The sequence below is a fragment of the Triturus cristatus genome, chromosome 6 (genome assembly GCF_964204655.1).
Source record: "Triturus cristatus chromosome 6, aTriCri1.1, whole genome shotgun sequence".
In the NCBI taxonomy this organism is placed as follows: domain Eukaryota; kingdom Metazoa; phylum Chordata; class Amphibia; order Caudata; family Salamandridae; genus Triturus; species Triturus cristatus.
In genome coordinates, this window is record NC_140589.1 from 616,957,263 (window position 1) to 616,982,898 (window position 25,636).

Sequence of the window (25,636 nt, forward strand, 5' to 3'; positions counted from 1 at the left end):
TCGTGTTGAGGCAAAGGATGAAAAGAATGTGGGGAAACAGTAGTGCGGGAACTTAGGTTAGGAGAGGAGGTAGGCGAAACAGAAAGCAAGAATTTCGATACCCCAAAATACACTCCGCCCACCAATAACATAGATACAGTTAGGAATAACAAAAACACCTGAAACAGAAAACATTTTGTTCGCACGACCCTCCATAACTCTGATCTCTGTATCAACACCCCTTCTTCTTCCACCAGCTTAAAGAATGCCATCCTCTACAAACCGTCCGTGACGTTCTTGACGCACTTTGTTCTGAGCAGCGATTATCAATCCCCAGGAGTTCCCAGGAATCGACAAAAGTAACCAACCTAACGTCAGAAACCTGCTAAACAGAAAGGAGTGCCCGCACGGCCCTACGGTAACCCAGATGACGAGGTTCAAATTTGTTACAAGTCTCTTTAGCAGTGGAAAACACGAAAAAACTCAAGAAGAAAGGATGTAATTGTTCATAACATTGGTAACGTCAAAACCACTATACTATCAATTTTTATTAGTCCTTGAAGTCCTTGAACGAAGAAAGTATCGATTTCTTCCAGGTTGAGTTTGCTCTACGAACAATTGTTCAGACGGCGCAGCAGTGTTCAATGAAACAGATGACGAGTCGGACCTTGGGTTTTCTGCTACTGATGACTCCACTTGTAGATCTGGCAATGACGAATCCTCCACAAGTTGAGCGTCGCTGAAAGGCACAAAACGCGAAGGGGTCTCAGTCTCTTTGGCCGAAATCCCAGTTCTCACCCAACCGTCAGTTGATAAGGGGATCGGTACCTTCTTTGTATGACTGGCATGGACCCAATGTTTCCGGCCCTCCAGTCGTACCGCTGTCCTCGTCGTCAATAGGACTAAGTGGGGTCCAACAAATCTTGGCTCCAGATTACGCTTCCGACCGAAATTGCGGGTGACTACCCAGTCACCTGGCCGGAGCTGATGTCCAGGACCCTCTGTCTGCGCCGGTAGAGCTTCAAAGACCTGTTGATGAATTAATCGTAGTTTAGTGGTCAAATCATACAAATAATCGATCAACATTGGATATTCAAAACTATCAAAAGCCCTAGGTCTCGGGACTCCCCAAATATTTGCAGGGCGACCGAACACAATCTCATATGGGCTGAGCCCTACTCGAGAGTGTACAGTTGCTCTGGTCGATAGGAGAGCCAGAGGCAAGGCATCAGGCCATGACAGACCAGTCGAAGCCTGGATCTTAGCGAGTTTCAGCTTCAGGGTACCATTGTACCCTTCAACCAAACCCGCTGCCTGAGGATGGTTGGCACTGTGGAATTTCTGCTTTATTCCAAGGCCCTTACACACACTCTGCATTACACTTCCCACAAACTCACTTCCATTATCCGACCACACAATCCGCGGCATTCCATACCTGGGGAAGTATTCCTTTAACAAGATTTTTGCTGTGGACAGGGCAGTATTATCCTTAAGAGGATAGGCCTCGATCCATCTGGAGAACGCACACACCACAACCAAAACATACTTCAGGTTATTGCATCTCTCCATATGGATGAAGTCTAACTGGATAACCTCAAAGGGACAGGTAGGAGGAGCGAAATGACCAGGTGGAGTGGGGGTGCCTTTTCCAGGATTGTGCATCAAACACACCATACAATTCTTAACCACTCGTTCGGCACACTTAGCAATACCATCATTCCTCCACACAGGAGACAAGAACTTGCATATTCCTTTCGCACTGATATGTGATAACCCATGAGCCATCGTCACAACAGCTAACACGTATGCATCTGGAAGCATCCATCTCTGACATTCCGTCAGATCAACCCAACATCCATGCATATCCAATTTTCCTGCACTTTCTTTCCACTTGGTCTTTTCAGCTTCAGTAGCTCCATTCTGAATTTCTTTCACACTCTCGACAGTATTTTCACACATACCAGTCTCTTCCGGCCATCTCACTGAACTCGTAACATACATTCGGGTCGCAAGATTCTTAGCCGTTTCTTTAGCAATCTCATCCGCAAATGCATTACCACGACCAACATCATCCGTCACTTTCCGGTGCGCACTACATTTGACGATCGCCACTTGTTTAGGCAATGTAAGTGCATCCAAAAGATCATTCACTAGTTGTCCGTGTTGAATCTTCGTACCATGCGATGTCATAAATCCTCTCTCTCTCCACAATCTTCCAAAGTTGTGCGCAACACCAAACGCATACTGACTGTCGGTAAACACGTTCACACGCTTTCCTTTCGACAGAACACACGCTCTCGTTAATGCAATTAATTCTGCCGCTTGTGCTGAATTCTGGTTCAATCTCGCAGTTTCCACAACCGTGTTCAATGTCACCACAGCATACGCAGTCGTCACATCACCATTCGGCAACTTAAAGCAGGAGCCATCCACATACAAAGTACCATCGGGATTTAACAAGGGAGTGTTTTTCAGGTCCACACGACCTTTTGTTTCTTCCTCAGTTCGTAAATAACAATCATGGGGCAGCACATTATCTGCTTCTATATTAATCGGCAACAATGTCGCCGGATTCAGTACATTACAGCGCTTAATCTGAATATGACTTGCCAAAAGGGTAAGCTCATACCCAGACAACCGTGCACTCGTTAGATGTTGAGTCTTCGTCCGATTCAAGAGCGTATCGACTGCATGCGGAACCATTACTATGAGCATATTGTCCATGACCAAACCTGCGGACTGCCGAATAGACGCCGCAGCTGCCGCCGTCGCCCTCAAGCAACTTGGCAACGCTCTAGCTACCGGGTCTAAGGTCGAGGAAAAATATGCACACGGACGCTGCTTATCACCAAATTGTTGCGTTAAGACACTCAACGCACAACCATCTCTCTCATGGACGTATAATGTGAAAGGCTTACTGTAATCAGGAGTACCTAACACAGGAGCCGAACACAGTGCATCACGTAGTTCAGAAAAACTTTTCTGACATTCCTCCGTCCAAGGCAAAGGAGTCGAAACGTCCTTGCACGTGAGAGCTACCAATGGTTTCGCTAACAGTGAAAAATTCGGGATCCACTGTCTGCAATACGACGTGATCCCTAAAAAAGCACGCACATCTCTCTGAGTTGTCGGCACAGTCATTCGAGCAATTGCTGCAATTCTTTCAGGGGTCAACCTTCTTCCCGCCTTTGACAATAAGTGACCGAGGTAGGTTACTTCTTGACAACAATATTGTAGTTTGGAAGGTGACACTTTATGATGCAAGTCGCAAAGGTGCTGTAACAAAGACACTGTAGCAGATTGACAAAGCTGTTCAGTATCAGCAGCAATTAACAGATCATCAACGTACTGAATCAAGGCTGCACCAGCCGGTAACACAAACGCATCGAGTTGACTTTTAAGAGCTTGACTGTAGATTGATGGACTCTCACAGTAGCCCTGTGGAGCGCGTTTGAATCTAAAGCTACGCCCACCTAATGAGAAACCGAACAAGTCTCTGCTTTCTACAGCAATCGGAATACTGAAGAACGCATTTTTCAGATCGATAACCGAGAACCATGATGCAGTGGCTGGAATCAGAGTCAATAAAGCTGTAATGTCTGGTACCACAGGAAACTGCGGAACGACAACTTTGTTTACCTCTCGCAGGTCAATAACTAAACGGTACACGGGAGGCTTGGAGGGATCCGTTCGTTGCAGAATAGGCAACACGGGACTATTGCACACATTACCTCGTGTCTCCTCAATAACATCTTTGCCGATCAGATCGTAAATGATCGCTAACAGTGTCCTTTCACCATCAAGGGAGATACGGTACTGAGGTATACGTGGCAAACGCGCACCCACTTTTAGTTGGACAACATAAGGTGGTATATCCAACAGGCCCACATCATTGGGACCTGTTGCCCACAAGGAATCTGGAAGAGACCTCAATTCCGATGGGAGCTTGTCGATCGATAAATACATAGGGGAAATCACGTTCTTACCCAACGTAAGCTCCACACCCGTAGGAGAACAGTACAGAGTCGCATGTAGCCTCTTCAACAGATCTAAGCCCAAAAGATTCTCACCACAACCAGTGGTCAAAATCAAAGGAGCTTCCAGCTCATGAGTCCCAATCGTAAGGGGCAAAGGGCTGGAGACCGGATTGCTAACAGGGGCGCCAGAAAATCCAACGGAGATATTCGTTAAGCCAGACAAAGGCGCGCCAGGGAGTTTAGAATGCATGATGGAACTTTTCGCTGCACCAGTGTCCAACAGAAAAGGCTCAACAACGCCCAAAGTGGCTACTGCAACATAGGGCCCTTTCTGATCAACCGGAACTGATACTTCTCCCTTCCTTTGTCTACGGCTGTCCTAGTAGATACCATCCGTATCAACATCACACTCAACATAATGATCGTCTACATGATACTGTGCAGACCGACCGGACGATGATTCGCGTCGATCGAAACAATTCTGTGAATCCGAAAACGTCGAAAAACGTTCGGTCTGGTTCTGGGTAACTCCACGACCTCTACCACGAGAAGTCTGTGGAGGACCACCACGTCCTCCCCGAGCCGACACACCATTAGCCCTATCACGTAAAACCGGACAATCGAACTTAAAATGACCTTCCCCACGACAATATGCGCACTGATTAAATCTCAGCACAGTGCGGGGCGCAGGCGAAACATTGCGCTGCTGTGGTCTAGAGAACTGTGATTGCGATCTATTTGACTGCTGCGTATCGTTGAAATTCGAACGCGGCGGATAAGCTTGCTGCAGCAAGACCTTAGTTTTGAGATCCTTAGTTTTCTTGTCTGCACGCTCACTTTCCTCTTTTTCTCTATTCTCATAATATTGGGCCGTAGCCAATATTTGGGCAGTGGTAGAAACAGCCCACGCGCTCTCAGAATTCTTCAACTTGTTGCTCAAGTCGGGCAACAGATTCGATACAAATTTGTCAACGAACAACCGTTGACCACCCTCAGAACCCATATCCTGACCACTATGGTCAAGGAACGCCTCTTCGAACCTAGTAAAGAAGTCGGACACACTTTCATCCTTCTTTTGCCTGCATGCTGATAGTTTGTCCCAATTGACGCGCATCGCTGGCATAAGCGTCTTCATGAGGGTAATAATCCTCTGAGGCAAGGCCGCAATAACCTGTTCAGGTTTAGCCCCACCGACCTGCCGGGCATCCGCCGCTGTAAGGGCAGCCCAGTCACCGCCTAACTCGGCTACATGATTTTCATGACGGATTTTCGCCCAAACCGGCTGAGGCACCACATTACCGAACAACATATCGATATCGGCTAGGTTCATAACTGTAGCATCCACCAATTGGGACAGCTCCTTATAATAACCCGCAGGGTTCTTACGAGGATCAGGTAGGGATTGTTTCACTTGCAAAACTTCCGATCGCTTCCAAGGGAGGTGTATCCACACTCTCTGGAAATGCGGTTGGACAGGAGGGTTAGCAGCAGCATCGCCTGGCATCCACACTGGGGGAACTTCTCGCATTGGATATTGACCAGGTTGTGCCATCCATTCCGTGGTCGCATCCTTAAACAGTGCGCGTGGTTGCACTGTACATCGAAAGGATAACAAACGTTCTAAAGCCTCACGGACTTTATCACCTACAATGACACCCGTGGCAAACCGGAGCTGTAGCTCGGAAACCTCAGGAGGCATATCATCAGCCATATCATCATCCCACTCCTCTTTTAATGACTTACACAATTCTTCGAACACAAATCGTTGCGTGGGCGCATTGAACTGAGAAAATGTTTCGAACACCACACGTGGGGTGTACCTAACAGGGTTGCGAATCCATCTGCGCGCCGTTTTTACCAATGATTCACGTTTCCTATCATCAGGAAGCTGACTACGTCTTTGAGCAACATCCGAAAGAGTCGAGCCAAGTATCGGCCCAAAGAACGGAGAATAAAGAGAAGCAACAGCAGTCAAGAGACGGCTACGAACAGAAGGGGAAGAGGAAGAAGACGAAGGTGTAACAGCCATAGGGGCAGAAACAGCAGAGGTAGACGCAGCAGCAGGAGTAGCAGGAACGACAGGCTGAGGAGGGACTTGAAAAGGCGCAACAGGGAGAGAAGCCGGACCAAGGGGATGTACGATCTGTGGCCCAAGGGGATTCGGGAGTACAGGAGGAACGGCGGGCTGACCAGCAGCCGCCAAAACAGCAGGTTGAGGAAGAGGGGGATTAACAAGACCCATAACATCAGGAGCATAAGGAGGTGGCGATTTCATCAGATAAGACAAAAGCGAATCTTCCACCGATTCTTCTCCTGTCTTATCGATCGTAGAAGGTAGCGTCGGGTAACATTTGTCCACCGACATATGGTGAAGCCGAGCACTAACTTCTTGCTCCTTTTCGTTTCTGTCTAACTGATACTGTTCTGCATTGCGCATCACCGTGATGACACCTTCTCGTTTATGTTTCTTGTTCTGTTTGATTTCTTTCTGCTTGGCCTCTTTCCGCCATAACCGGAAGGAATCAAACATGGCCGGCCTAGCTTTCTTTTTAAACAATTTCGCTTCCAAGTTATCTAAAATGGCAGTCTCAAAACTGCCATGAGGTGGCCAACTAAGGACACCATCCTTTTTAGTATAGCGAACCCAATATTCATTATATACGATAGGACCCACGCCATGGCGACTATAGAGCTCATAAAGCGGAGTTCCAACCGGAGGTATCGGGCAGGAATCCTCCAGCCGGGAATCCATGCTGCAACATTTGAGAAACCCAAACAAAGTACTACGGCCAGGCATCGTGCACTCTAACCGAGTATACAAACTTCAAGGGCTATCGAATTACGATGTCCTCGCAAAAAAAATTGCAAGACCCTCGGTTTTTGGCAATTGCAATCGTCAAATAAACCCAACAACTAAGAACCAACAACTAAGAACCACAAATGCAATGGAACCATGCAACCAACAAAGCAACACTGGGAGCGACCCGCAAATACTTAACTGAGAAAGAGCAATGGCGTCACCAGGAAGGCCCGTCTATCGTCTCGCCGTACAAAGGACTACGCCAGGCACCAAACAGGTCGACAGTCAGGGCATCGGTCCGTCGCAGCCGTCAGGAGGCGGGGATCTTCGCGGAAAGGACGTCGGGCCACTTATTTCGACAACTGGATCGATGAAGCGGGGTGCACCTTCCCTCGGAGATTTCACACGAAGTTCCTCACGATCGTCGGGCTTTGGACCGGTACCGTTGATGTCGCCCCACGTTGGGCGCCAACTGAAGGACTGGGTTTTCTTAGACCCAGCGGTGCCAGGGGACAACACCTGAAACCTTCGTGGGTTACCTGTTCTGGCGTACAAAACACAGAGACACGGGACACTTCCGGTGACGTCAGAGATCAGCGTTTATTTACTGCAGGGATACAGAAGTCACAAGAAGTACACAGCGTGTAGGTTCTCGGAGACTGCTTCAAATTCATAGAAGTGGGTCGATCCTTTTATACACGTTTTCGCCATAGCACAACATAGTGAACAAAGATTCAACTCGGTTCCCACAGAAAACTTCAAAAGGGTCGCATTCATGTTTCAGAAGGCCGGAACATAATTACAACAGTCCTTGCCGGTCCCCAACTGTAAAAACATATCCCCTCCGCAATAAACACATTTCCTCTTAACCATAAACACATTAAGGAAGGACGAAAAAACAGAATGCGAGGAAAGGGCAAGGATGCACAACAGGTTAGGAAAGAGTGTTAGGGTAATAAAGGAAACTCGATAGGGATCAAAGGCCTCGTGTCTAATGTATGCGTGACTGAGACAATAGACCGGAGCGGCAAGATGAGCCTCGAGCGGGGCCATCTGCCTTACTCGTGTCATTCCCCTCATCGTAAAGTCACCTCAAAGAAACACGTGTCCTTCGTACTATCTTGGAAGTCCCAGGGTCACGAAACGGACAAAAGCCCGTTCGCTGGCTACTTGAGGGCAAGAAACAAAATGGACGCTGTATCTAAAATGGAACCCGAGGGTTCGAATGAACGAACACAAAAATGAGACGAACCGTACAAGGCTGCATAGCGAAACTTCGCACACCCACTGTACTCGTCATTTGCGGTTCATAGATACCACACTCGTCCATATTCGTTACCACTCAAAAAGTGTCGTCCCGTCTCACACGGAACCTCAGCTGTTGTTACCAATCTTGGAAAAAACGAGTGCTGACCCATTATGTTTTAGTAACTACAGGCCCATCTCACTTCTCCCTAAGTCAGCAAAAGTGTTAGAGAAGGTGGTACAAGAGCAATTGTCCGAATACCTAGAAACTAACCACCTGCTTCATGACACCCAATCAGGATTCAGGCCGAACTTTAGCACTGAATCAGCCCTGCTGGAAGCGACTGAGTCAATTCGCGAATGTGTGGATAGGGGAGAGGAGGCCATGCTTGTCCTCCTCGACCTATCCGCAGCATTCGACACCATCTCCCATGACATTTTGCTATATCGCCTTCAGGAGGTGGGTATTGGAGGGATCCCGCTGGCCTGGGTGAAATCATTTCTGACGGGCAGATTCCAACAGGTCGCCCTTGGCCCTTTTGTTTCCACGGAGAAACCATTAATATGGGGGGTTCCGCAGGGATCTGCCCTGAGCCCCCTCCTATTCAATTTGTACCTGATGCCATTGGCGAAGGTGGTCGAATCTTGGGGCGTCAGAGTGATCTTTTACGCTGATGATACTCAGCTTGTGTTTTCATTTAAGGATCACTCTGAAAGCTCTTTGGCTAATTTTCGCCACTGCCTGGTAAACATCGCCTCCTGGATGTCCATCAACAACTTAAAATTGAATGCTGATAAAACGGAGGTCCTATTTTTTAAGCAGAAATCTTCCATCCCTCCCAACATCTGGTGGCCATCTGAACTTAATCCTCCCCCGGCGCCAGTTCAAGCTGCCCGTAATTTAGGCTTCCAATTTTACACAGCTCTTTCCTGCAAAACCCAAATTAATAAAGTCTCATCATCCTGCTTTGGAAAACTCCGAATGATTAAAAAAATCATTCCTTTTTTGCCTCTTGAGTCCCACAGAACAGTAGTCCATGCCCTAATAACGTCCCACCTGGACTACGCAAACAGTCTGTACGTTGGGGCCCCAGCGTACCTCATCAATCGTCTGCAAACAGTGCAGAATTCAGCTGCCAGGCTGATCTGTAACATTCCTTATCGCCACTCGATTTCACCTTATCTGGCCAAACTGCACTGGTTACTAGTGAGATATCGCATTCAGTTTAAGGCTCTAGTCCTCGCCTTCAGAGCTCTCAATGGCCGAGGCCCAGCATACCTAATGCATAGACTCAGGCTGACTCATGCGACGCGGGATCTGAGATCCAACCATCTTCGCCTTATGTTCTGCCCACGATTCCGTCTGGCACGTACGGGTGGCAGGGCTTTTGCCGTGGCCACCTCCAGATTGTGGAATCTTCTACCGGTGGAACTCAGATTTTTGACATCAGAGCCTCTGTTTCGAAGGAAACTGAAGACCTGGCTCTTCTCTCGCACCTAGCCTCATCGATCCTCTTCAGTTCACCCTCCCGGACCTTTTTATTCTCTTGTTGTCAGCGCCGGGACACCCCCGTTGGGGGTATCTGAGCGCTTTACAAATTTCTAAATAATAATAATAATAATAATCACAGCCAATGTTGCGCTCAGGATCTCCACGACATTCAATTTGATATGCAAAATCTGATTGTTTCATTTTATGAATGTCACTGATGGGTTGAGGACTATTTAAACTCCCTGTCATTGTCACTTATGTGTTTTTTTAGATCAGCACAAATGTAAACTGTCTCTGAGTCAGTCCCTTTCGCTAGTTTGAATACCATCTAAGATGAGGAAATTTGATTAAATGCATAGCATAATTGTAGTGAAAGAATACTACTCCAGTAAGTTTTCTGGGATGTAAATCAGCCTTCATTTGGACTGGTTAAAGTCCTGGGAGGCTAGTCTGAATTATGGCTTTTTAAAATTATCTGGGACTTTCCATAGAACTAGGGAGTTCTTGGAGAGGCGTAGTAATGTCTGTGACATGCATGTGAGGGCCAGAAGGTCCTTGAATAAAACTGGAGGACATAGGACTATTCGAGATCAGGCAACTTACTGATTGATTTTATTAACTTGAGTAGATTTGGACGTGGGGAAAGTTGAACAAATGCTGTATGTTTTCTGTTCTTGTGGATCCAAGGGCGAGAAGGAGTTCCTCTCTATTGTGATGTTTTGGTAGAGTGAGCTGGCGGGAATGTGGATGATGGTACTCTTAGTTTTCATTATCGATGTGTTTGGTCACTTTGTTGCAGAACTTAATAGTTTAGGCAGCATTGCAGGTCAGTGGCTTTAGATTGTAAAACTCTGAAAGAATATGCCTCCTTTCAATGCATGCTGTTTCCCCACAGGAGGTTACAACGCTGTTGTTACAACGACCGCGTTGTAACAACGCATACCATTACCCTGCAAGTCGAAACAACGACTTGCTCTGGGGGGGGGCCTGGATGTTGGAATAGTATAATTTACTATTTCAACTCCAGCATGTGCAATAGTAGGGAAGGTGTTGGATTTTAAATCCAACACCTTCTTACCCCTCCGCAAGTCATTGTTCCGATTTGCGGAGTAATGGTATGCGTTGTTACAACGCGGTCATAGTAACAACTGTGTTGAAATTTCCTGCGGGGAAAATGTTTCGTGATAAACTATGTTTACCACTCTGAAATAGCCTTAAAGAGATATTTTGTCATAATTTGTGGAGGATACTCCGTGATGTCTTCTTTCATTTCAATATGTGTTGCTGCTATGGAGTGTTTGAGTTTTGATTGAAATGGCAGTCTCTTTTGTGTGGAATTCAAGGAGATTCACCTCCACTTGAGGCAATTTTTGTTTCTTTTAAGGGCCTCATTACGATCTTAGCAGATGGGATATTCCATCACAAATGTGACAAATATCCTGTTCGACAAATTCCAAGTTCCTTAGGATATAATGGAATTTTAATTTAGCAGACGTAATATCCGTCACGTTTGCGATTAACTAACCCTGTCCGCCAAGATCGCAATCATGCCCTACGTTTGGTGAAGGAGGTAGAGAACTACTTGTAGATATTCAGCATATGTGAGCACTCCAATTTCTCTAGTGGTGCCATAGGGTCAAAGGCACATGTTTACCAGTCACAAATGAATTAGAATATAAAGGGTGGAGATTCTCAATTGGAAGGTTAAATAACTCCCGCACTGCACCCATTCTGGTCTACATTTCCCCCACGCCACAAACCTTCTATCCTAATAAATTAGCCAACATGCATTGTAGTTATAGTGGTCGTTGTTGGCCGCAGTTTATTAGGATTATGTACATACTCATTTTTTGGTCATAATTAGTATGACCCCTGGTCATCCTTGTCATTTACGAACTGCCATAACATGGGTCATAAATCATACATATCCTTAGCATGTTATGCATATCACATTGCGGTACATTCTGTACACTTCCCCAGTTCGTAAATGACACCAAAAGTTATTTTGTTAGTTCTTGGCAGTCCTTTTCTTTTCTTGTCCCTTCTGGGACCACCGTTTGGTTGGTCTCCACCCCCTTTGCATGTAGGGGGGTAGCTTCTCCCCAGAGTTAGGCCCCAACTCATTACCCATTTGTGCCCTGCCGTCTGGCCGGGTCTGGGCTGCGAGTGCCATCTCCGTTTGCTACCCCCTCCTTTGCTCGGCCAACTAACCCTGCTGTGTGGCATCCCAAAGTGAGTGGCCCTCCTCCTACACACCGCCCTGTCAGTGTGTCTCCTTAGCCAGCCATTGCACCATTATTTTTCCGCAAACGTTGGGGGGGGCATGGGCACCTGGCTTTGCTTCTGGGTGCTTTTGAACGCCCACAACCAGTTCTGCTCCAGGGCTCAGTGTTGGTTATGGCGCTGGCCCCTGAGCTTCTCCCCCTTCGTGGGAGAGGCGGCCTCTGCAAGACAGGAGTTACTGAGTGTGACAGCAAGCGCACAGATTACTCTGTTTTCTCTGTTGTTTCTTTAATTACCTGTATTTTATCCAGACATATCAATGTGTTTATCTAGTAAGCAGGAGAGACTGAGATTATGAAATGGAATATATAAGTGAGCAGCCCAATGTAGTGGTGTGGTAGCAATACATGAGTAATAATAATAACTTTATTGATTGGTTAAAAAAAAACAAATTACAATTTAAAACACGACTAATTCGTATTAAAAAAATGACAATTATAAGTATTAGAAACGGGGGGGATATAAATTACTAAAAATTAGAGAGATCATTATGAGCGAATAATGTTCTGCATAAAGACCTCACTTTGTTTTTCTGATATTATAGTCTTTAATTTGATTGTTAAGCCTTTTAACCTGGCCGCCATGCTAAGATGAGGAGGGTTTGGTTGCAGTTGTGGCTACATGAGTAGTGAAACACGGTTTAAAGAAGAATCCTACATGCCCCTTGTTAGTGCTTTGTTTGTAAAAAAAGAAGTGCCAGGGCTCACGTCAGGAGGTCACTTAAGCTTGTACCATACATTGTCCATGCCATGCTGCCAATGATAGTAACAGCACTTCTACTATCCATCACACTCCTACAAGTGTGACAATTTAGACTATTTTAGGCTCCCAAAGCTATAAGAAAGGCTTGGGCTGCAGGTAATAGTAATTTATACTGTACATTGAATTAATAATTAACTGTTGTTGTGATCATCTCTATATTAGCCAGACTGTGCCACCTTGTGGCAGACTGTCACAAGCACCGGTGGTGACAATTAAGTGCTGGTGCCGAGAACTGGAAACCACGGGCTCAAATTAAGCACTGCCCCTTGTAAATATATTGCCCCTTATGCTTGGTTGCTTTCTGGTGAACTAATTTACATGAATTAGGTATAACATTGCGTATGATTTCTCCCATTCACCAGTGAGTCATGTTTCTGACAGAAATGGAATGTCTTTGCTCCCTCAGGGAAGGTGATAATACTATTTAATACAGTGTTTGGATATCAAACAGGCATTCAGCAGCATATTGGGGTTTGGTTTTTGGGAGGAAGTGCATTGGGAGGTGATGTTGATCATAAGGATGCAGATTTGTGTGACGTGTCTTTATGAGGGATGGGGAGTCGTGAGCTGTCAGAGGTGGAAGTATGATTTAGATGGTGTTATTATAAGCACCTTGAGAATCCTGGGGTTGGGGCACTCTTGGTTGGTGTGTTAAGATTAACCAGCCTTGATGGAGGTTAGGAAGCTGTGTGAGTCATAGATATTCCCCAGGTAGTGGGCGTTTGAGGTTAACAGCTGGATGGGTTTGATGGGTGAAGTGTGGAGGGTTGTTAGAGAAGGGAGGATGCTGATTTTGATTATCTGGATAATTATTGTGTGGCAACTTACGTCTGATCTAGGATCATTTCGTTTTATATTGTTGCTCTTGACCTATGCAATCAAGGAGCCATTTTGTGCTTAAAGGGAGAGGGAGGGAGTTTCGATGAAACCTTAACGGGAACACGCAAGTCCGACACCAGACGAGAGTGCACCACAAAGGAACACGGAAGGAACACACTATTAACTCTGATTCAAATTGATGTACTTAGCCGAGGGCTGGTACGTTTCCTATCACCACATCAGAGGTCGGGCATGGGATAACCCCCCAAGATGACCATTGTGCCCTGTCTGCAATGTTGAAACATGTAAGAAGTGTTTTTTAAGGTGATCTCTCGGTTGATAATGGACACAGATTAATGTAATTTCATGATGAAATGATTCTTATCGTTGGTATACTCGATGTATTGAAATATAAAATCCCAATAAAAAAAAATTAAACAAAAAAAAAGGGAGAGGGAGAGAGAAGCATATCATTGTTTCTTCCATCCTGTTGTAGCAATGGTGGGGAGTGGCAGAGACAGGGGAAAGAGTGGGGACAGATGAGTTCATAGGAACTATTTCCACCAGAGAGATGTTCCACGTGCCCTTTTCAATGCTACATCAGATCTGTAGAGGCACACTGAACAAGCAGATAATTAAAGGTGCACATTTTTTCTTTGCAATAGCCTTTAACGCCATTGTTTTTTTCTGGCCAAACATATACACCAATGCAATGGATTTGACGTAAACAGGACCATTATGGTCAACCCTAAACATCACATGATTTGCATCGTTTGCCAACTTGAGTCATAATTACAGGTAGAGATGTCACTATTTGCCTTTGTCTAGACTTCAGAGAGACCTATTGATCAATAGAGAAAGCATGATATCACAGCGTCTTTGCTCACTGCACCCAAAAAAATCCAATACCCCCCCATTAAATCAAAATAAGTTATAAATAGAACAATACGATTAAAATTGTTATTGCATACAACTAATAAAAACGATATTATATGCATAACAAACTATATTCTTACTTCTATAGTCAGTCAACTACAGAATCCAGTTCTATGGAAGAAAATAGAGATATTCACAAATTGCCAGTTATTCATATGAGAACCTCATGTAAAATGTGTAAAAGAGAAGCATTCTCTCGCGCATGCCAAAGCAGTACTTTGTCATGTAGCTTTAGTTCTAGCCTTCCACACACCTCCTGTCCCTTGAATTGGCCCCACCCTCTAAAGCACATCAGGGGATTGATAAGCTTGTTGGCAATGACGTTGGACGACCTCCTACTCTATACATTTTAGTCAGCATTGCTGCAACGAGTATATCATAGCACCAGTTTAGCAAATGGCTCTTTGAATAATTGCAACTGGACTGCTAGAGGTAATGTAGATATTCTTTGAGTTGAGACAGCACTGGAAAGTGCACTTTATATTGGATTTTCTAAAAATCTGGCAGTCACAATTGAGTAAGGAGTTTTTTTCCATTCATTTCCTCCCGTTTTTTCTGATTTATTTATTGAGCTTTATCACATAAAAATAGGCAGATTACAAGATTTGAAGGAGATTCAACCCCTAACCCATGGAGTGTAGACTTACACCTGCTAAGTACTCCTCCATTTCCACCCACAAATCAAATGTGCTGAAAGCAAGTGGAATTTACATTTGGGGGAAACATGCGGGAATGAACCCGGTTATGCAACAAACAGGGTAAAAACTGCCATTCCAGACCAGATATTGCATTCTCTCCTGTAGTAGGAAACTCTAAATTGGCCCTGATGTGTCAAAGTCAAATATAAATCACAGAGTTTCACTTCATACTACACTATTTATTGGTGTGCTTGTCTTTCTTTTTGTTTTTCATTCAATCAATCAATCAAAATATCTTTAATGGGCCGGAGCACTAGAAGCAAGGCATCAACATGAAAGATTTCAAAACATTTCAGCAAAAACATAAACTCAGTTCAATCAAAAATAAAAAGCCCATGGGCAGTTCATGATACTGTCGATCACAAAATATTTAAAAAGTCCATACAATTTCGCAACAATTAAAACCAGCAACCTAAGAATTAACATTTCAGCAAAGCATTCAATGGGAGAAAGTGCTCTAGTGCAATTTAAAGTGCATATATGTTACAAATTTCTTTTTTTAAATCATATTGTTTCCTAATATCATAAGCCACTTTTATGAAATGTGAAATCGCATAGCAAATTCCTGGTGATCCTAAACACTGCAAGAATACAAGCCCATCTTTATAATGTCTCAAATTCGACTTTCTCAGAATAGGAACTAAAAAAGAAAGCCTTGGAGCTGAATACAAAGTGCAAAATATTATAAAGTGACTAGTGCTTTGCAAAGATACATTATTACAACACCACAGCAAGGGGGTAAATCCTGTTGCCAGGCTCTTGACAGGGGGAAAGCACATTTAAAATGCAACAAACAAAGCTTGAGGAGTATAAGACAATGAGTAGCATCTGTGATCAATCCTAAATAGGGCTCTATGCTCCTTGTTGATGACACTAATGAATATGGATTCCATGGTCCGGGCCTTCTCTTAGCAGACGATCATGCAATGGTTCAAGTAGCGTTTATTGACTGTTCTTTATACTCTGGCCCATATATAAGAGAATTATTGTATAATTATTGAAGGCCTATTGACTTGAAAGATTCCCGCAGGTATAAAAGCCAGGGTATCTGGTCTGCCCTGTCATGTGACAGACAGTCGGCCAGCCTCGGGGGTTCCCCAAACTTTAATCCACAAGTACAATGGAGCAAGCCCTATCAGATCCTCCAGATACGGCAACCCGAGTTCTTCATGGCATATAATATAGCACATAAGTGTTGCAGTGCACCCAGGGACTGTCAGTAATCTGCAGGTAAAACGATTTTCAGCTTTGGAATATACATTTCAGGAAAACATGTGGGAATCAGTGGCGTAACAAAACTTGAGGGGGCCCCCCTGCAAAGCGCATGGAGGGGGCCTTCCTCCCCCGGCGGCGCGGCCCACCATTTACCACTTTGCCCTACCACCCAGAAATCTAGTATATTTTGATTTGAAACCTCCAACATTTAAATGAAATGCCTCTATATTGTCTTTCTCTAAGTTCTAATGAGAAAGTGGGAAACACTCTTGACATACAAGCTATGCCATTTGTAACAATACTGTGAAAAGGAGATTATTTAACTGAGGCAGCAATCAGAACAATGCCAAGGAGCGGTCCTATTGTCTCAGGAACTGCCTATGGCTGAAGAACAAAGAACAACTATGAAGGGTCTGAAATAGAATTGCCAATACCTTGAAACTTTGAAAGACCAACTCAAACCTGCAATTCCATAAAAACTCGACTGACAATATACGTGAGAAGTACACAAGCTATAACTCAGTATCCTGCAAAAGTCAAGAGAAATAGACTGGTGAATTATCTGCATGCCACACACTAGCGACTGTCATGATAATAACGTGAACTGAGGAAGCAATTTCAATCATAATGTCTTTATTAGTAAGCACTGCAAAACAGGAAGGCAAACAAGGCTGAGTAAGAAAACTGTTTGGATGCTTCAGAACAATGATGCAGATGTTTGTCTGTTTTAATTTATTATTCCTGAAGTGTAAACAATGCTAAATACAAGATTTAAGGTACACGTATTACAGACAAGTGCATGCAATACACCATAAATAACACTGCATGTAGAATAAAAACAAACCATATCAGCAAGTACCTAACGACAATCTATACAAACTGTAGTTAGTAAAGCAAAAGAAAAAGTGCAATTACTTTCAAAGTGCAAAATAAAGCAATCACCAGTCCAGCATTATACAAAAATCAAGCATGTTTTGTAAAACAATCCAACTTTCTTCTTGCATCAAGGTAAAAATACTTTCAAAGTGCATGGTAAAAACAAGTCCAGAAGCTTCCCTCACAAGGACTGACCTGAACCACTAGACTGGGCCTTAGTTCATAACAAACAGAGGCCTCAGACCTCAGTGTGTTAACACTGGCGGTATTTACAATTTACTAAGAGTATAGGCACGCCTGCTAAATTACAGATTCACCATTGCCTCCAAATGGCTCTATCGTCACGTGTGACACCGCCAGCCAGGCCTGGATTTTAAGCCAACAGCGCCTTGCATTCTGGGAGTTGTGCTGTGACCATCTAAGTAAGGGGTTAAACATTCCAGCATACAAAGTGTTGTTGGATAAAAGCTACCAATGGACACGACATGGTGCCAATGCCACTTGGCAGCTATGTTTTATACAAGCACAAGGGGATGTTTAATTTCCTCAACACATGCTGCAGAAGTCTGGCGTCAAATATCAAACACGTTGTGCGGAGAACCCAGAAACGTGCTGTGTTTAGCCCCCGTGTATGGACCTGAGGTGTCATTCTCTAAGAGACCCAGTGGTAAAAGCCCACAGTTGTCTCTAATGCATGTTAGTGCCAGGCAGTGGTCGAAGTGGGAGAAAAAAGGTAGATGAACTGTGGGAGGAGAATCAGAGGGCAGGAATAACCAATGGATTGGGTCAGTGGGCGGAGTGAGAGGTGTGGCAGAAAGAGCAAAATATCCAAATTTTTAGTATTCGATTCCCATTTCACTAACCGGTTGCAGCTTATTACATTATTTAATTTAACCAATAGATAAACATGTTTATTTAAGGTTAAATATGTGTTATTGACATTAAAATACATTCACAAAGTGGGATACATTTCCAATCACAGAATGTCCCAAATATCCTTAAAAGTGGAATCGCAAGCCATTTGTCTCCCAGCCATGGAGTTTCTGTCATCAGCACTTCTCCTCCCTTTTTCCACAAGAGCAGTTGAAATGAAATGAAAGAAATGAAATGAAATGAAATAGCATTTATAAAGCGCATGGTTACCCGAAGGCATCCCAGCGCCAGGGCATAAACCGCACTAAGCTGTGGCAATCAATTAGGGAAAAGCCAGGTTTTGAGCAGCTGAAGTAGCTGAAGCGGCAAGGAGTTCCAGAGTTTAGCGGCGTTGTAAGAGAAGAGCCGGCCACCACTTCTGGACCTCTTGACTCTGGGAACAGACGCCAGGTGGAAGTCATTTGAACGTAACCGCCTGTTGGCTTGGTAGGGCTGGACAAAGGAAGAAATGATAGCCGGGTCCCTCACCCCCGTAGCATCTTATGGGTGGTTCAGAGGGCTTTAAAGTGGACTCTTTCCTGAATAGAAAGCCAATGTAAAGACCTAAGTGCAGCTTTGGCTGACTGGCGGCTTGGAGTACCCTCAAGAATCCTTGCGGCACAATTTTGCATGATTTGAAGTTTCTTAAAGACCGCACAGGGAGCACCGAGATAAAGAGCGTTGCCATAGTCCAGGCGGGATAAGACAAGTGCCTGGACCACGAGCTTTCTTGCTTGAGGGGGTAGCAAAGGCAACACCTTACGCAGCAGTCTTAGAATACCGAAGTAGGAGGCAACAACTTTCCTTGTTTGGGTTTAAAAGCTAAGCTCAGAATCAAGCCAGAAACCCAAACGCTTTATTTCGGATTTGGGGATAGGCATAGGGCCCATACATGCTGGCCAGATAGAGGAAACCTCGAGGGGGGAGGGATTACCGAGCAACATCAGCTCGGTCTTATCACCGTTTTAGATGGGAATGGCACATCCACCTCATCACCTCCTCGAGGCATGGGCCAAGACAAGTAGGGGAACTGCTTTTGTAGTTAAATGCCACCACTAATTGAGTGTCGTCGGCATATGTAATTATATGCACCCCAAAGGGTAGAACAATGTCTGCGAGAGAAGCCATGTAAACCATAAAGAGAGTGGGACTCAGGGACAACCCCTGAGGCACTCCACAATAATGGGGTCTTGGGCTTGAAATGGCCTCGCCCTCGAAGACCTGGAAGGATCTACCCTCGAGGAAAGGGCACAGCCAATTCAGGGCTGTTCCTGTCACACCCTGATCTTTGAGTCGATGCATTAGGATACAGTGATTAACCATATCAAATGCAGCGCTGAGATCTAACAATATCACGGCTAGAGAACCACCTGCATCAAGAATACTTCTAGAGTCTTCCGTTACTGCCAGTAAGGCTGTTTTAGTCCCTTGAGAGGGGCGAAACCTAGTTTGGCATGGATGCAGGAGTTTTCCAGCATCAAGATGCCTAGAGAGAGAGTTCAAACATGAATGGCAAAATATCCTAGTTTGCAAATGTTTTCCACATAACTATGGCTTTGCCATATTTGCCACATAATACATCATCTGCTGCATAATCTGACGATTTTAACTAATAATTTGTTTATAGCTCAAACACATCAAAAGTTACAAAAAAATCTGACTTGTGCTGCTGTGAAGTGGAAGGCCCTTTGTAAAGGTTGACTGGTCACCTTTCTCATGGCTGCAGTTGTATGTTCCACTAGTACTAATAAGGAAAACTCTTTGCAGAGACTGTTAGCATGTGTACAAATTTCAAAATAATAAAGTATCAGAAAATGTACAGCACCACTAATACCAGTGTAGGGTATCAGAGCACTTGACATCACACATATTACACAGAGACAATCATTCATATGTGTGTAAATCACTGTGTAGGAAATGTTGCATAAAACAAAGGATTAAAAGGTGTAGGAGTCACATGACAACCATACTAGTAGGCAGCATAGTTTAATAGTGATTGGTCTGCAGAAACACAAACTCAGAATTAAAAACATAATACCATGGTTGGGGGTTCTCTTTAATAATCAGAATTGATTTCTACTCAAATGAACCCTTTTTTGCAACATTAGGATAATTGAAGACTGGGGAAAAAACATAACACTCTAACTTATACCTTGGAGTTTGCATGCAGCTCTTACATGACAGTTAATAGCTCACTGTTCTATATTAGGATTTTAACTTATTAACTGCAAGTAACAATAGGGTCTCTCTGACAAAAGCAGTAACCCACTGACCTATTCATATTATGTGCACTTTGTGATATGCATGGCACATGTTCTTAGCAGCATGCACATTGCACCTCTGCCATTCCTTTTCATGAGTCAAACCTTCCACTAGACAAAACATCATCTCTCTCTACTAAGAACATTAATCACTGGAGTTATCAAGGCATTTTTATTGTTGCCCAAAAATGTTGGAGGCCAGGAAGGAGGCAGCAAGTGCTTTTAAAACCATAATATACTTACAAACACGACGCCCCCACCTGAAGTTAGCGCCCGGTGCGGTCGTACTGCCCTAGGGCCACCCTGCTCAAGGGTCCTGTGACCTCAGTGACAGAGTCACTGCCACTCTATGGTGTGCTGCTTCATAGGTCTGTCCCCAAGACTGGAGTTGAACTTCATGGATAGTGGTGGACAGGCCTTCAAGGTTAATCCACACTTGCCACCGCTAGGGTCCACCTGCTGGTGCTAAGGCACCAGGGCTTTTAAGATCTTGCGGCGCCTTCTAAGGTGTAGCACAGGAATGTGCTCCCTCAGGAGAGTGGTCTAGGAGCCTGGTCATTAAGGAGGAACCTGGTTCACCAGTTCCAATTCAGCAGCTCTGACCATAGCGCCACATCCTCTCCCCCACTGAACACTATACTGCCCCACTTAGAGAAACTTGCACTGCACTGACCCGCTATAAATACCTGGATGTGACTCAATTCTAATTACGCACTAGACAAGAGCAAAATGCTGCCTATAAAAATTAACATCCTAGAAAAAGCAAACACTCATAGGGAATGCAAGATTAAGTAAAGCATGTGAAATGTAAGCAGGAACAACATGGTTACCTCTTTCCTTTTACACTCATTATTCTGAAATTAGTGAGTGCTTTTGCGTGAAAAGGTAAGGCCATGACTACAGGGCCCGGAAGGGACCTGTTTCGGTGCCCATTGCTTATATTCTTTTAAAACATAGGCAGTATGATTTAAAAAGACCACATTCGTAAACACACAGTCGCTGTACACATTTTGTTTTCCAATTCACCCATCAAGCAGGTATTTCAGTACCTCCAGGAATGGTGCACTTTCCCACACAGGGAAAACAATGTTTTTCAAAGAAAGAGGAGTAAATAAAAGTATCACTTCACTGGCAAACACTGTAGAGTGGCGCTAATGTGTTTAGGTGTAAATAAATCAATCTGGCCACCTTGCAACCACTCTGTCTTGCTTTATTTAGTTATTTATTTTTCACATTTGGAATGTTTTATTTCTCTCCACCCCGAGGCTTCACCTGTGTCAGAAAAAGACAAGGGGGCAGATCTATGTTGGAGGTGCGCCACTTTTACGCCGCCGTTGCGTCACTTTTGTGACGCAGCGGCGGCGTAAACCCTGCGCCATGTTGCGCCCTATTTACATCGTGACGCATCTATGGAGATGCGTCACGGTGTAAAGCCCTGCGGCACATGAAACTTGCGTCAGGTTTCATGTGGGCGTTTCCACGCAGGGGGGGCGTGCCGTTGCAGGAACGCCCCTGAAAAGTGACTCAGTGAAATCTATAAGATTTCACTGAGTCACTTTCCCAACGCTGATGCGTCAAAACCCTGCGCCTGCTTGAAGCAGGCGTAAGGCTTGACGCACCATGTTAGGTATGGGGTAGGTTGGCACAGTGCTGAAGTTGTGTTGCGCTTGCGACACAACTTCAACACTGCGCCAACCTTACGCCGGCAGATACGTCACGCATCTGCTTGTCCTTGCGCCACGATGCACCGCATTGTAAATGCGGCGCATCTGCGGTGGCGTAAGGGCAAACTTGCGTGACGCATCTTCCCTGGCGCATCCCTGCTGATTTGCAGGGATGAGCCAGGGAACATAAATCTGCCCCAAGGTTTCCAGCAAAAATGTTATTCTTTTTTGGATCCATTTCACAGGGGAGCAAATAAACGAAAGGAGGAAAGAGAGGGTAATACCTGTTTCTTGAAGTCTCGGTTTTTACTAACTGTGGAGTGACACAGAATGAGAGGGAAGACTCGGGAGGCTTAGATGCCGTCACCGTGGTGTGCGCGCACAGTTTAATTTATGGGGACTTGGGGAGGCTGAAGAGGCTTGCTTGCAGGCGCAGCCATCTCCCACGCTTAGAGTGAGGGGGCCCCTAAAGCGTACCCCCCCCCCGCACCGCGGGGGCTGCGGGGGCCTGTGTTACGCCCCTGGTGGGAATGAACCCGGTTATGCAAGATCTCCACAGGTTATCGCTATTCAGCCCTTGAAAAGTAATAATTACCTGGTGAGGTCCGGTAAAAACAGGGTGAAAACGCTATCCCGGGCGGGATATTGGATTCTCTCTTGTAGTAGGGAACTCTAAATTGGCCCTTATGTGTCACAGTCAAATATAAATCACAGGGTTTCACTTTATGCTACACTATTTATTGGTGTGCTTGTATTTCTTCTTGCTTTTCACTCGTTTCGAAGTTTATTTGGAATTCAAATATCCTTTGAACATATGTAGCACATCAGTTATTTAACTTATCACATCTTATAAATTAAGCATTTTTTTCGGTACTCATTCCGGCAAACATGTGGAGATTCTCCGAAAAGATATCTCCACAAGTAACACAACATTTTGAAAATTGCATTTGTGTCATTCACTCCGTAGTACTACTTACCGTACTCATAAATGCTTTGTGAATCGGCCCCGTGGATTGCATTTTAACAGTCTTGTCTCTAACTTTATGGTCAGCATTCTAGCTTTTAGGAATTACTTAAAGCATTTTTCAGAGAAAATAAACACTGTCCCTTAAACATTCTATGCGTCCATTACGCTAGAAGAGTAAGGACAAGAAACCTCTCTCGTGTGCTCCTGTTTATCACTTATTCCTATACTCCTTCATAACTTCGCGTACACTGAATAGCAAACAGCAGCACACGGGTTCATGTCACATTCAATTACATCCCGAGCATGTGCCCCCATTTGCATCTGTATGTGTTGGCTCATCACACAGTGCTAATTAGGCCACTTCAAATGGATCATAATTAAGCATGGCACATTTACAGGTTTAGTTTTTCACACACAAAAACTGAAAAATAAATTAATGACCTGCAATTTTTGACAATCACGGTCAATTAAATTGTCAACTTGACAATTGACACAAATAATTTAGATTCAGAAATGAGAACAAGCTTCTCATAGCAGGACAACTCTACAAATAACCAGTAGCGGCTCCTAAAGGGAGTGCTGCGGGGCGGTGGGGCGGGGCAGGGGAGGGGCAGGGTGGGTGGGTAGTAAACTCCGGCTCACAGCCGACCGGAGTAATGTAAATAAATAAATAAAACGAATTTCATTGCGCGCGCTGAAACGCCAAATGGCGATGCAGCGCGAGCAATGAAATTAGTTTTATTTATTTATTTATTTACATTACTCCGGTCAGCCGTGAGGCGGAGTTTACTACCCCCACCCTGCCCCTCCCCTGCCCCGCCTCACCGCCCCGCAGCACTCCCTCCAGGAGCCGCTACTGCAAATAACGAACACAGACAGCGTTCTATATTTATTTCATTTGTTTCTGTTGAAAAAGTGCATGAGCGGGGGGCGTGGCTTGGTGCCCGCGAGTGATGGCGGTGCTTGAGTGAGGCTCCGAGGCGGTGCCGAGAGACAAGCCAGTTCCTGCTTGTAAATCCTGGAGGCGAACGGCTGAAGGAGCGTCGGAACATGCCCTGACTCTTCTCGACATCGGCGGAAGTCTTTACATGCCTCCGCGACGCTGTAACTGCGCTTGTGAGTTTTGACAGGGTTTGCTCGGTTGTAGCCGCCATCTTAGGTTCGCCGAGTGACGCGCGCTGTGTTGCGGATATCGCACCGTTAGTTCAGCGCCATGAGTGCACAACATCTTATACTTCTTGTGGGCTCATAATTTACCCTCTTGCCATTTCTCCTTCTTCACACCGAATTTCTGCATTGTTTGCCTTCTATTTGGAGTGCTTGTTATTTATATAGCGCAACAACAATGTCCCTTCATGAAGCACCCTCATTTCCTGTCACTGCTAATGAGCTGTTTTTCAACTCATGACTCTACCAGCGCCCTATGTGGATTACTCTCTGACTTCCCTGCAAGTGGTGAACTTTTTCAATGCAGCACGCCTGGTTGTTTCTCTGCTGTAAATGCTACTAATTATTGCAGGCTCCTGCGTAGGTGTGCGAGGGGACATTCCATTTCATCTCCTGTCAACTTGCTTGCACTCACTTTACATTGAGCAGTGCTTGGTGCCTGCTGTTTGCAGTATAATGCCATATGAATAACACCTTGGTTCTATCATAGAAGGCTCCTTCTGTTCTTCCATAAACGCCTCGGCGACTGCTCATACCTGAGTGCTATGGAGCTGGCTGCATTCCCTTCATGACGTATTCAACTACCCTCGTACTCCTGCTGTGCTCTATCTTGTGTTGTCTTCGTTTCAGCTTCTTGTGACCTCTACTGTGTCAACCATTCCACGGCTTTGCTACATGGGTAGACTCAAGTCAATGTTGCACCTGCCTCGTTCGACCAAACCTCAGATTGTGAAGAACTCCAAGGTTTTCTCTGCTTTTTCACAATTGTAAGACTCTCTTAACTCGTCTGGCTCAGATTCATCAATGCATCCTTCCAGGCACTTGCAGGATAACTCTAAATCTAACACGAAGAGGCTTAAGTCGAGCTCCCTTTCACCCCCAAAGCATTCGGAACCAGTATCCATGGAATTATTGTTAGAATAAATAAGATCCTTGCGTCCTTTTATGGAAGAGACTAACATTAAGCTCCAGGTCCTTACGGATAATTGGTCGCATATGGAAACGAGGGTAACATCGATTGAAAAGTCTGTTCAATCGTTCCAAGAGACATCCTCGGTTGTTTCAAACTTGAAGTCTAAAGTCTCGGACCTTCAACAACAAGTGGAGCAGTTGGAAAACAGAAACAGGCGCAACAATCTCCGTATTTATGGCCTAGTTGAAGGACTCGAGGGGTCTGACCCAATCACTTTCTTCAAGTCGTTCCTCCCCAAGCTCCTGCATCTGCCACAGGACAAGGCCCTCAACATTCAACGTGCCCATAGACTGGGTCGGCCACCTTCTTCTGCTTCTTCCTCACAGAGGCCCAGAGGGATCATTATCTACTTTTTGGAATATACAGATCTCTTGATGGTGTTGGCGGCGGCCAAATCCTCTCCGAATCTGACTTGGTCTGGCTCGTCCCTGTTCTTTGCACAGGATTATGCTAAGGCCACCGCCAACCGTCGTAAGGTTTTTCTGAGCTTAAGAGAAGATCTACGTGCGATGGGAGCACGATACGGCCTTTATCACCCGTGTTTATTCAAAGTTACCTATAATAATAAGACTACAACTTATGAAGATCCAGTGCGCTTACAAAGTTTAAT